This window comes from Acomys minous (genome assembly GCF_964271855.1).
Source record: "Acomys minous genome assembly, chromosome: 7".
In the NCBI taxonomy this organism is placed as follows: Eukaryota; Metazoa; Chordata; class Mammalia; order Rodentia; family Muridae; genus Acomys; species Acomys minous.
In genome coordinates this window covers 68588375-68600843 of record NC_140488.1, presented here as the reverse complement: position 1 = coordinate 68600843, position 12469 = coordinate 68588375, and the positions used below count along the sequence as shown (strand labels likewise).

Here is a 12469-nt window from a genome sequence, read left to right as displayed (position 1 = left end):
TGATCATAGCAGCTTTATTCTTAATAGCCAGAATCAGGAAACAACCTAGATGTCCCTCAACTGAAGAATGAATAAGGAAACTGTGGTACAGTTACACAATGGAATACTACTCAGCTATTAAAAAACAAGGAATTCTTGAAATCTGCAGGCAAATGGGTGGAACTAGCAAAGATCATCCTGAGTGAGATGACCCAGACCCAGAAAGCCAGGCATGGTATATACTCACTTATATATGGATATTGGGCACATAAGACTAAATATCCACACTGCAATACACAGACCTTTAAAAAAACTAAATAACATGGATAACCCTAGGGAGCATGCTTAATTCTCATTCAGAATGACAAATAGAATAGACACCTGTAACTATTAAAGAGAAGCAACAGGATGACAGGAGCCTACCATAGAGGTCCTCTGAAAGACTCCACCCAGCAGGGGATCCAAGCCGATGCTGAGACTCACAGCCGTAGTTTGGGTGGAGCATGCAGGGAGTCTTATTGAATAGCTGGAGAATAGAAGGACCTGGAGGTGACAGTAGCTCCACAAGGAGACAGATGGAGCCAACATATCCTGGCAGAAGAGGGGGATACTGCAGCTACTGATGTATCAACCAAGGACCATGCATAGTGAGGACCTAGACCCTCTATTCAGATATAGTACACAGGCAACACAATCTCCTTTTGGGTCCCATAATATGGAGAGTAGAGCTACTTCTGATATGGACTCTGGTCTCCACAGATCACTCCACGTGGATCACTTCCTCTTTGCAGGGCGAACTTGCCAGGCCACAGAGGAAGGGGATGCAGGCAGTCCTGAGGAACTTGATAGGTAGAGGTCAGATGTTACAGGAGGAGGGCTCTCTCGCTCTCTCTCTCTCTCTCTCTCTCTCTCTCTCTCTCTCTCTCTCTCTCTCTCTCTCTCTCTCTCTTCTCTCTCTCTCTCTTTCTCAGGACTAGGGGAAGGAGGGAAGGAATGGGTACAAAGTAGTGAGGGTGGGATAGGGAGACAACGAGGGAGGGAGCTACAGCTGGGATGTAAAGTGAACAATCTTTTTTAAATTGGCGAAAAAAATAAAGAAAAAAGAAACACCTGAGTGAAAAACAAAACATCAACTTTGAGGAAACCATGAAGACAGTTGAATGATCTTTGACACTACGGGTTTGTTTCTTGGGTTAGTCTGTTGCTTGGTTTTTGTTTATTTATTTGTTTTGTTTTGCTTTATGAGGCTGGGTGTTGTGTTGAATGGAGGCTTGGCTTAACCTCCTGATCTTCCTGCTTCCACCTCCTAACTGCTAGGATTATTAATGTATGCCATACATGTGGCTTGGCACAATGGTTTAAGTGTCAGAAACGCATCAAGAAGAGTTAATATAGGGGTAAAATTTAAATTTGGTCATTGAGATAACAGCAAAATTACTCATGGAAAAATTAAAATACAAATATAATAGTTTCAAGGGTAAATGAGCATGTATATATTATGTTATGTACTTGGGATTAAAATTTTCAGAAAAGTCCTTAAGCTAGTACACAATAAATGACCTATATAATAACAATAAAAAGTATTAAAAGCCAAAAACAAAACATAAAACAAAAGTACTGAAAAGACTAGAGATACAAAGAACATGCTTCAAAATAATAGAGGTGACTATAGAAAATCCATACTCACAGCAATCTAAAGGAGAGAAACTTAAAGCAGTTTCACTAAAGTTAGGAATAAGACAAGGTTGTTCATTCTCTACCTACCAGTCTTCTCTGGTGCAATTAGACACATGAAAGAGATCAAACATGTAAATAAGAAAGAAAGTTGTCAAAGTATCTTTTTCTGCAGATGATATAAGTGTATACATAAGTGACCCTAAAGTTCCATTGAGAAGCTCCTACAACCAATAAACACTTTCAGCTGTATATGAGAAACCCACAGACATTTTACAAAAAATAGAGAAAATTTTATCAATCCTATCAAAATCAAATCAAGTTTGGAAAATCAGTAGTCTCTCTATACACTACCAACAAACACATTGAGAAAAAGATCATGAAACTCTCCCAGTTACGATAACATCAAAGACAATAAAATACATTGAAATAAATCTAATCAAGGAGGTGAAAGATCTCTACAATAAAAACTTCAGATCTCAACAAAGAGATTAAGAAAAACATTAGGGCAGTGGCTGGGATTAGTGGCTCTAGGAGGGCACCCCCCCCACACACACACACAGCAGAGACCACCGAGATCACAGGGTCGCTGCTCTTGTGCAGCTTCCAGCATTCGCCTAGAGGTGTGGAAATTTAAACAACACAAGTATTTTGCCTAGGGCTTTGGTCAAGCAAATGCTGAGAAGCCATCTAAAGAGGATCCCTAAGGAGACATTTCTCAACAATTATATAGTCAACTGATGTAAAAATGGTACTAATTTATTGGGATGTAGCTAAGCAGAGAAGATCTTGGGGTGCATGATTCCCCAGCAACTAAGCTTAAAGTGTTTGAAATGGACCCTAAAGCTCTGACAGGTCATGAGTATTTCGCCTTCTCTCTCTCTCTCTCTCTCTCTCTCTCTCTCTCTCTCTCTCTCTCTCTCTCTCTCTCTCTCTCTCTCTCTCTCTCCTCTCTCTCTCTCCTCTCTCTCTCTCTCTCTCTCTCTCTCTCTCTCTCTCTCTCTCTCTCTCTCTCTCTCTCTCTTTCTCTCTCTCTTTCTGTACAGCTCCGCCGTTCATCTCTAACCTCTGCCGCTCACTTTTTAACATTTGGCGCCCAACATCGGGGAGGCCCCTCTGTTGGTGATTAGGGGTGATCCTTACCAGATTACCCAGTAAAAACCACTAGAATCCTCTCTTTCCATGACGGACCTGCTTGCCCACCCGCTTACAGATCCACTCCTGAATCCTGATTCCAGCCTCCTCACACACTGGCTACTTGGTGATTTTTTTTTCCCTTTACTGGGCATAAACGCTGGCCCTCTCTAATTGACTGGGAGCAAGGGACGCCCTGGTCCTCTTCGCTGACCTCCACCCATGGGCTCCATCTGTCTTAGATTTCTGGATTACTGCACGCATCTTTCCTCTGACTGGACACCAAGTCCCCCGGAATACATGCCTGTAACTTCAGACAGTCTGTTTTTATTCCAAGGCCCAAAGGGGTGGACCCTGCTGATCCTTTCTTGGTTCAGTGACCTCGCCAGCCACTTTTGTTCCACCAGTTACAATCCAGCTAGTCGTGTTGTTCCACTGTGCCGCTGTCCCAAACCCCAGTAAGGACAGGACAGTAAGCCCGCACCTGCTGCCTCAACTGTGCTTCCTGGATGACAGAGCCACTTTACGGCCTTCTAGGGAACCGTGCCCCACTCCTCACAGCCTACTATCATTTTAAATTTGCCCGCTGTTCAAGACCCTTGGTCTCCCACGCTAGCCACATGACTTGTCGCCATCTTTGTTATGGGCAACCACGTGGTTACCTTTTCTAAGGATTGGATGTTTAGCCACCATCTTTGTTAAGGGCTCTGGCCCCACCCCCTTCCCATTGCAGTTATGCCCGCAATTCAGTAGATATGCTCAGCAGATCAGCCCAGCTTTGCTGTTTATTACACCTGCCTTTTGACACCCCCCTCAAAACAATCATGTGATTATTTATTGGGTTATACAATTGTTTATTGACTCTGTTTTAATTTATGCTTTTCCTGATTCCTAGACAAGTAAATAAATGCTGTTTCTTCTATCAGCCAATCTAGATTCAACTACAGGCTTCCTGGCTAACGGGTTTGATACAGTTTTTTAAGTTATTCTATAATGTTCTACTGTATTAACATTCACTTGTTTACAAAATTAGATTTTCAATCATTGCCTTAAACCATGTTTGGCCTACAGTTCTAAAGGTGATATTATCGGTTATACAATAACCATTCTGTTCTTTTTAATGGACTGTATTTTTGGACTGTACTTTTTTTTTAATGTTCCAACTTGAGAGATAAACTATAAACAAAGTTGTCTATTTAGATATTCTTAAAATATATAAGACTGTGGTCTCATTGCCATTTCAATTAAAAGGCTGAGTATGTATCCTAAGCCCCATATAAGAACTGGTAAAAAAAAAATCTTTAAAAGACTAAAGGAGCCTTCCCAACAGGCTCTGTTATAACAAACTATACTCCACGTCTTAGCCACCACCCCTGAGAAAAAATAGAGGTCTGCAACACCCCTTCCTGCAGGGGTCCAGCTTGAGTCAGTTCTGGTAGGGAATTGTTTCAGATATAGACAAAATGAGACATCAGTCTCACAGGTGCTACAATCAGAATGGGACACTGGCCCCACTGCCTAGCCTGTTAACAAATTTGGCCTGTGGATGTCACTGCTCACATACTGTCTTGTTCTCTGTGCCTAGTCGCTGGAGGTTCAACCAGCACAAGAGCTGTGGCCGTGTCTAGCCTTCAAGCTCCTTGACCTGGCTAAGTACAGATTGCGCTTAAATTCAGCAGCCTCGCCATCTAGGGTAATGGTACAGGTCCATATACTCGGGTTACATTGTCACATTGTCAGCTTCTATATTTGGAGACTTCAGGTACCTTCCCAGCCTCTTCATATGCAGGAGACCAAACTTTAACTGTCAATTTCACCTATTGCTTAAAGGGTCCAAAAAGGTGTTTTTAAAATGTGTTTTAGGTTGGTAAATGTAAGTTATGAAGGTCAACAAATGCTTTATTTCTTCTTGTTACTATGCGGTTGTATTAACTGCTCAAAGTATTGAGACTGATCAATGGAGCTCTGATTTATTAATCTAATTCTGGTAAATCATTCCACTATGATCCTACCATAGTTCCATGATTTTAAATTTCCTTTTGTGTTCTGTTCCACAGAGGCCAAAAGGGCTTCTGCATTCCCTAACCTCATCTCAGAGTATTTGTGCTCTTAACACAAAGTTCTTTCCCCAAGCCTATACTATGCTATATATGTCTACTGCCCTTTTCCTAAAAATTGTTCATGTCTAACAATGTATATTTCACTGCAGATTTCAAACAGTGATGATATTCTTGTAACTTACAAAAAAATCCATCTCTCAGGTCAAATGGAGTCCAGATAAGTAATACAATCCAAAGCCTAAGTTTCTTACCTAAGGGTGAGGTTCCTTCTCCTTTTCCCTGGTTTTGGGACTCCCCTTTCCCTAGCTACCTGATTGTCAACTTTCTACACCCAACAGGAGCTAAATTCTCCCTCCCTAGTCACAAAAACACTTCCCTCTACTTAGAGAGTTTGCTAGCCCTCTCTGATTGACTGTGAGCTGGGCACACCCTGGTCCTCTTTGCTAACCCTCAACTAGGCTCATCCCCATCAGGTGAGTTTCCTGATGTAGCTCTCTCTGCTGTTCTGTGACAGCTGCTGAAAAATTTGAGTGCACTCATAGCTACATTTCTGTGGCCAACTCATCTACTGAGTTAGGCTGTTGGTCACTAGTTAGTGCTGACGAGCTACTAACTGGTCTGCACCAGTACCTTGGGTCACTAACCATTTTGGGGGACACCCTGATGGTTTACTGACCTCACCTCCCCATGGGAAACATCAAATCATCCGTTTTTCCTGACACACCTTTGGGAATATTCGCCTTAAGGTTTACATGCCCCTGCAACCAAACTTGGACATTGCCAAAACTAAACTGTTTTAATTATTGCCAATAATTGGGTAACTGGAAGGAAGCGCCCATATCTAGACTTTTTCTTTGCTCTCCCAAAATTCTCAAAAAGTATCATCATTGTCTTAAGCCTTTTCTCTTTGCTCTCCGAAGAGTTTCAAATGTACACCTAAAGAAAAATTTCTCCCTGACCTACTAACTTTGTCTTCTGCCCACATATATGTTCCAGTATCCTGCCAGACCTACTACATGTGGGACATAGTCAAAACAGCTACCCACAAGTGTGCCCATCCAACCTCAGAAATTGTGCCAGCTGGACCTGCATTGTTCCTCTTAGCTGGACCTGCATTGCCTTTCCCAGCTACAGATGTTCTCAGATCCTGGAAAACAAATCCAAGAGCCTGTTCTTCCAGAACATGGTCAACATTTCAGCCTTTTAAATCCCCTATCACTGCCCTACTGTCAGCAGGAAATAGTTAAAATGATTACTTCACTCCTCATCCATTTACAAAAGGCTGAAATGGTGTACTCCAGGTTCCCCAAAAACTCCTCAGTCTCTATCTGCTACAGGACATGGCTGACATAGCCTGCCCTCTACCTTGAAATTTCAGGACAGAACTTTTCCTTACTCTTCACGATATAATTTGGACATTTTGTTGCTATTGCCTTTTTTCTATCTCTTTTCTCCACTACCTACATTTATATACTTTAACTTGCCTTATATAAAAACAATCCAACGTTCCTCATTTTTAAATATAGGAAAAGGTAGGAATGTTAGGAATCTGCTTTAGTCTGCCTACCTATGATGTCACTGCTTAGCTGCCACGGTGTGTTGCCCTGCCCTGGGCCATATAAAAGACACCCTCGATGTGGCGCTCTCTCTCTCTACCCCTCTCTCTACTTCTCTATCTCTCTGCCTTTACCTCTTTACCTCTCTCTCTCTCCCTCCTCCCTCTCTCCCTTCCCCCCACATGCATCTCCAGAGACAGTCTCTGGACCCCCTTATTAAACCTCTTAAGTGTGTCTGTTGTGTGGTGTGATTCCATCCCTCTGTACAACTCTGCTGTTCACCTCTAACCTCTGCTGCTGCCCTCTTTTTAGCACCAGATATTTAATGAGTTCCGAGACAGCTGCTTGTTCACAGATGTTACCATCCGTGTGGAAGGAAAAGAGTTCCCGTGCCAATGAGCTGTTCTCTCAGGCTGTTGCAACTACTTCATGTTTTGCAACGACCATAGGGAGAGCCGAAAAATGCTGGTCGAGATCAAAGGCATTTTAGCTGAAGCTATGGAATGTGTTTTGCAGTATCTATATACCGGGAAGGTGGAGATCACAACAGAGAAAGTTCAGTTTCTCTTCGAGTCCTCCAGCCTATTTCAGATTAGTGCTCTCTGTGACGCTTGTGCGGCCTTCTTAGAGGCGCAGCTCTATCCCTGCAATTGCTTAGGAATCCAGCGTTTTGCTGACACCCACCTGCTCGAGAATCTCCTCAGAAAATGTAAGGCCATGGCATTACAGACTTTCGAGGATGTGTCCCAGCACGAGGAGTTTCTTGAACTTGACAAAGATGAACTTATTGATTACATCCGCAGTGATGACCTTGTGATTCAGAAAGAAGAGGTGGCTTTCGAGGCTGCCATGCGCTGGGTCTACCAAGCTGTCCATCTTCGAAGACCACTGTTACACGAGGTCCTGACCCGCGTCAGGCTCCCTCTCTTGCATCGCAGCTTCTTTCTTCAGACAGTTGAGGTGGACGAGTTGATCCAGAATTCCCCGGAATGTTACCAGCTCCTACAGGAAGCAAGAAGGTATCACATATACGGCAATGAGATGAGGTCCCCAAGGACTAGGCCACGCAGGTCTACTGGCTACTCAGAGGTGACAGTTGTCGTTGGAAGAGGTGAACAAGTCGGAAGATTTAATAACCTATTCACTGTGTGCTATGATCCAGCAACAGAGGAATGGACGTCCCTGGCGAAGCTTCCACTATTTACCAAATCAGAATATGCCGTCTGTGCACTAAAGAATGATATTCTCATTTCAGGTGGAAGAATCTACAGCTGAGATGTATGGATTTATAAATCACAGTTAAATATCTGGATCAGAGTTGCCTCTCTAAATAAGGGCAGGTGGCATCACAAGATGGCGGTCTTTCTTGTAAAAGTGTATGCTGTTGGAGGCTATGATGGGCAAAACAAACTTAGAAGTGTCGAGTGTTATGACACTTTTCAAATCGCTGGGCAGAAGTTGCTCCACTTAAGGAAGCAATGAGCTCCCCTGCAGTGACCAGCTGTGTAGCAAAGTTGTTTATGATTGGTGGAGGACCTGAGGATACTACTTCTTCTGATAAGGTTCAGTGTTATGATCCAGAAACCAATTCATGGCTACTTCGTGCACCTCTCCCAGTCGCCAAGAGGTTCATAATGGCTGTGTCTTTAAACAACCTGATCTACGTTGCTGGAGGACTAACCACAGCAGTCTATTGTTATGATCCAGTTAAAGACTACTGGATGCATGTTCAAAACACATTAGGCAGACAGGAAAACTGTGGTATGTCTGTGTGTAATGATAAAATCTATATCCTGGGTGGAAGAGGAGAAAATGGAGAAGCCACAGACACTGTTCTCTATTACGATCCTGAGACAAGTATCATCACAAGAGTTGCTGCAATGCCCAGACCATTGTCCTATCATGGCTGTGCAAGTATTCATAGATACAATGAGAAAATGCTGTAAGCACACAAGAAGGCACGCCAATCCAAGAGGAAAGTTTTAAAAACTAATAAGTGAGAATGAATCTCTTTTATGCCATATATGAAAAGAAATAAAGAAGTAATCCTGATTGTTTTCTGCCTAAAAAGCAAGATTTGAAGCTGTAATAAATCATTTCTTATAATTGGAGGTGGCAGAGGGGGTTAAAATAATGGTGGTTAAAGACAGGCCAGTCCATACCTTTAATGCTAGTACCCAGAAGGCAAAGGCAGGTGGACTTTTCTGAGTTTGAATCCACCCTGCTCTAAATAACAAGTTCTAGGCAAGCAAGGACTACACAATAAGACCTTGTCTCTTAAAAAAATGATTTGGCTTGTGAATATACTTTTGCATCTTTTATAAAGCTATGCCAGGTAGGAAATAATACCCAGTTTTAAACTCCTGGGATTTGTGTACTGTCTTTTAGGAATATTTGTTTGTTTCTTTCTTACTCTTTTTTTTGTTCAATTATGTAGAGAAAATTGCATGACTGAATCTTAATTTATGTTGAACTGCCTGATGTCAAGAATGTTTAGAATTCATTGTGAGAGGAAGAAATGAGTTTTAAACATCTCTGTCACTGACTTATTCATACTGGTTAATTTTATTTTGAAGACTTTTTGGCACTCTGTTTTTTCTTAATTGTAAAAATGTAGTGACAATTCAGCTACCAAAAAATACCAAATTTTATGACTCTCTAGACTGTTCTCTGATATTAAATACTTTTGTGAGCTTATGTAGGAGATTTAAATTATACATTAGTCCCTAAGGAAAAATTTAAAACATCTATCGGAGAAAAAAATGTGACCCACTTTGGTTCTCAGGGTATTTAATGAATCATCTGTGCATCTACTAAAGATGTTCTGCCCCTAAAACTAACAGAGAAGTTGAAACCCCTTTTACAGAGCCAGAGACACCTGTATCCAGGATCTGTAACCCAGGCATGGTATTATACACCTATATCCAGGATCTGGAAGGTGCATCAAAAGAAACCAAATTGGAGCCGAAGAGATGGCTCAGTATCTAAGAACACTTACTGTTCTTGTAGAGAACTGGGTTTGGCTTCCACCTCTATCAGGTGGCTCACAAAGGCCTATAATTCTAGTTCCAGGGACTCCAGCACCCTCTGGCACCTTACATGCATATGGTGCACATAAATCCATACAGGCAAACATGTACTTAAAACAAAAAAAATCTTAAGAAAACAAAAATATGTTTTGTAGTAACACTGCTGTAAGGAAAACAAGAATATGTTTACTCCATACCATGCCAGCAGGGTTGATTTTACTAGGATAATGCTTTGTTGAGTACCTCCTGCCTGCCTTGTAAGCAGCTACCAGTCTAGGAATGTCTATTGCTACCTTAATAGCCTACAGCAGAGGCCTCTATTCTTAGAGGGGCCACTTGTTTGTAAGTTAGCTCTGAGCCACTCTGGCCAGAAGCAGTCAAGTCTTCTGAGAGAAATCTTTTATTTTGGAGCTGATACCCAAAATATATATAAAGAACTCAAGAAATTAAATACCATCAAACCAAATAACCCAATTAGAACATGGGGTACAGAGCTAAACAGAATTCTCAACAGAGGAATATTGAATGGCTGAGAAACACTAAAATACTCAACATCCCTAGTCATCAGGGAAATGCAAATCAAAACGACTGTGAGATTCCATCTTACACCCATCAGAATGGCTAAGATCAAAAACTCAAGTGACAGCACATGCTGGTGAGGATTTGGAGCAAGGGAAATACTCCTCCATTGCTGATGGAAGTGCAACCTTGTACAATCATTTTGTAAATCAATATGGCTATTCCTCAGAAAATTGTGATTCATTCCCTTTCAGAAGCCAGCTATACATTTCTTCACCATATACCCAAAGAACACTCCATCCAACCATAAGGACACTTGTTCAACTATGTTTATTGTGATTTTATTCATAATAGTCAGAAACTGTAAACAACTTACACGTCCTTCAACTAAAGAATGGATAAAAATAATGTTGTTACAATTTACACAGTGCAGTTTAAAAATGACATCATGAAATTTGCAAACAAATTTATGCAACTAGAAAAAAATCATTCTGATGAGGTGACCCAGACTCAGAAAGACAAATGCAGTATGTATTCACCTATAAATGGATATTAGCTGTTAAGAATATGATAATTGGCCAGGTGGTGGTGGCACACACCTTTAATCCCAGCACTCGGGAGGCAGAGGCAGGCAGATCATTGTGAGTTCAAGGCCAGCCTGGTCTGCAAAGTGAGTCCAGAACAGTCAAGGCTACACAGAGAAACTCTGTCTCAAAAAACAAAAACAAACAAACAAAAAGAATATGATGATCAAGCTGCAATCCATAGACCCAGAGAGGTTAGGTAAGGAGGGTTCTATGGTGGAAGCATGGATCTCCCTGGGAAGGGGAAATAGAATGAATTTTGCAGGTGGACTAGGGGCAGGTAAGGATAGCAGTAGGAGGGATTGGGCCAGGGCAAGGGATGGAGGGAAAGATTGGGTACAGACAGCTGGAATTGAGGACATTTGTGGAGGGCAGTATTGAAAACTAGTACAGTGGAAACTTCCTAGAACCTATAAGGTGATACTAAGGAGGACTCTTAGTAGTGATGAGATGGAGTCTGAACTAGCTATATATTTTAGCCAGAAAAGGTTTTTAGTAGGAGGTCTGGGTTGCATTCAGTTGAGTTGTTGGCTGAGGTGGTCCCATAAAGATACCTGAACATCTGAAGCTGATGCTAAGACAGAGGGTCACTCCCCTAAAACCTACAGTGGGCCCCATTGCCAAGGACAATATCTATACAGCTCATTGAATGTAGGGAGGTTGAGCTGGTGTCTGCATGGAGCCTTTACCCCTATGTTCTAATGTCTCTGACACAGGGCGGTACTACACAGGCTACTAAACAAAACACTTGGACACTAATGCAGCCACAAAACCCTCAACTTACAATTTGTCCTACCTCCAAGACATGCTGGGACAATGCTGCCAAAGAACTTGTGGGAGAGGTCAATAAATATTTGATTTAACTTGAGGCTCTTGTCACTAGAGACAGCCAATGCCTAACACACTTTGGATGCCTAGGGACAGGAGATTGTATAGTCTAGAGACCTAGGGTTGAACCAAACATGACTTGGAAAAAATAAATAATAATATTCAATGATATGACCATTAATGATATTCTGCTGTACTTGTAGATTGGTGCCTTGTCCAGTTGTCATCAGAGAACTTTCCTCTAGTAGCAGATGGGAGTGTGTGCTGAGATCCACAGCCAGACATTGTGCAGAGTGTCTAAATTGGAGGTCTCCATTAGATCTCTCCCCTCAGAGCTTGGGGACCCCAGTGGAAGAGGGGAAGGAAAGATGGAAGGAGCCAGAGGGGATAGAGGATTCCTGTAGAACAATGGCCCACTGAATCAATAGAGCAGGACTCATCTGGGCTCATAGAGACTGAAGTGAAAAGCACTAGGCCTGCATGGATTTGCACCATGTCCTCTGTGTATATTTTACAGCTGTTAGTATTGTATTCTTGTGGGACTCTTAAGAGCAGAAGCAGGTGTATCTGTGACCTTTTGTCTGCTCCTGAGACACTTTTTCTTCCATTGGGCTACCTTCTTCAGCTTCTATACGAGGGCCTATGCCTTCTCTTATTGTATCTTGTTTTGTTGTGTTTGGTTATTGTCGCTTGAAGACCTGCTCTTTCTTGATGGGAAATGGAGAGGGAATAGATATAAGTGAGATGGGATGTGTGGGGAAGCTGGGAGCAGTGGAGGGAGGAGATACTGTATTCTGCATGTATTGTATGTACTTTATTTTCAATTTAAAAAGATTTTCTTCATTTCCATAATTTATAGTACTTAAATGACAACTTTTAATAAAGAGATTGAGCTTCATTACTTTCTTTTTAAACAGAAATTGCAGTGATGCATATGGATAATAGAACATATGAAAGGTTTCCTAAAGCAAATGTATAACATCAAATAAAGTTCCTTGTGAATATTACTGTTTAATAATAAGATATTGTCACTTGCTAGCACATGGCAGTCCAGCCTTTATTAAGGGTTATCATGACAGGAACAAAATATGTTAACATTATATTTC

General features: G+C 41.7%; 1 pseudogene across 1 annotated transcript in view; it reads left to right on the top strand.

Annotated features, from left to right (window-relative positions):
• The window catches only part of LOC311601204 (kelch-like protein 24), a 71022-nt pseudogene extending 62652 nt beyond the window's left edge, over positions 1-8370 (top strand). The window contains exons 2-3 of the transcript in view: positions 2427-2558; positions 6716-8370. The product of the transcript in view is annotated as a kelch-like protein 24 (transcript). The remainder of the gene's footprint in view (positions 1-2426; positions 2559-6715) is intronic.
• Positions 8371-12469: the final 4099 nt, after the last annotated feature.